General features: G+C 36.2%; 1 non-coding gene across 1 annotated transcript; it reads right to left on the bottom strand.

Annotated features, from left to right (window-relative positions):
• Positions 1 to 660: 660 nt before the first annotated feature.
• Positions 661 to 770, bottom strand: LOC140502881 (U6 spliceosomal RNA). The gene has a single exon (XR_011966612.1). It is a non-coding gene; the product is annotated as a U6 spliceosomal RNA (small nuclear RNA).
• Positions 771 to 1,071: the final 301 nt, after the last annotated feature.

The raw sequence follows: 1,071 nt of genomic DNA, 5'->3' as shown, positions 1-1,071 counted from the left end.
GTATATGGAGGCTTTCTTTCTACCAATGACTTCCTTGGGGTAGATATATGTCTAGCAGTGGAATCTGAACAGAAGGATATGAACATTTTAGCCAATTTATTTACATAACTCCAAATTTTTTCCAGGAGGATTGTGCTAATTCATAATTCCAACAATTCCAGTATTAGTATCCCGGTCTTACCACAATTCCTCCAAGATAGACTATTTTCATCTTTTTTTCAGAAGGGGTAACTTTTAATTATTTTAAAACAAATGTTATTAGTGTAATGGCAAGTGTATTCCATTCAGTCTACATTTGTCTCCTGTCTTGTCCTAACATATAAACAAGTCAGAGATAGGTAAGGTGCTTTCTCTTGCCATTTAGAAAAATAACAAATTTTGCTTTTTTTTTTTCAAAACTCAACTTCTTATACTAATTTAATGTAGAATTCCCACAATATCCCAGGGAGGTTAATGAGCAAAGTAATGGTGTTCCTCTCTTGATTTAAAATTCCTTTTAAAATGCATGGGATTCATTCAATCCCCGGAGATCCTGACAATCTTTCAGCTTCACAATCTTTGCTTTATGTCTTTTAACTTGGCTGATAAAGATAATTTCAGAAGGTATAGGATAATCTTATTTGCACTACCTATAGGGATACTGTGAGATAAATATGCTTTAAAATTTTTTTAATGGAACACTTCACAAATTTGCTAGTCATTCTTGTTCAGGGGCCATGCTAATGTCTATATTGTTTCAATGTTAGTATATGTGCTGTTGAAGTGAACACAGAGATAAATCCTCTAGAGCACAGTGAAAAGGTGACCTCTGATAGACAGGATGGGGCCGAGAGGCTTCAGTTCTAATGGTAATGTCACTAACTAGCTGTTTGACTGTCCAGTGGCAAATCACTTAACCTCTCATTTACTCACCTGGTAAATGAAAGGGTGGTAATCCTTGCTCAGCTCTAGCATGCTATAATTCTAAGCATTCAGTTTGCTTGTTTTGAAAGCACAGAGTCTCAGGGTATCTTAGAACATTATGGGGGTGGTGGTGGTGTATGAAATGTTGGTATGGGGATGGGAGTGGGG

The sequence above is a fragment of the Notamacropus eugenii genome, chromosome 4 (assembly GCF_028372415.1).
Source record: "Notamacropus eugenii isolate mMacEug1 chromosome 4, mMacEug1.pri_v2, whole genome shotgun sequence".
Classification (NCBI taxonomy): Eukaryota; Metazoa; Chordata; class Mammalia; order Diprotodontia; family Macropodidae; genus Notamacropus; species Notamacropus eugenii.
Note: the sequence above shows the minus strand (reverse complement) of the source record. Positions and strands in the feature narration are given on the sequence as shown.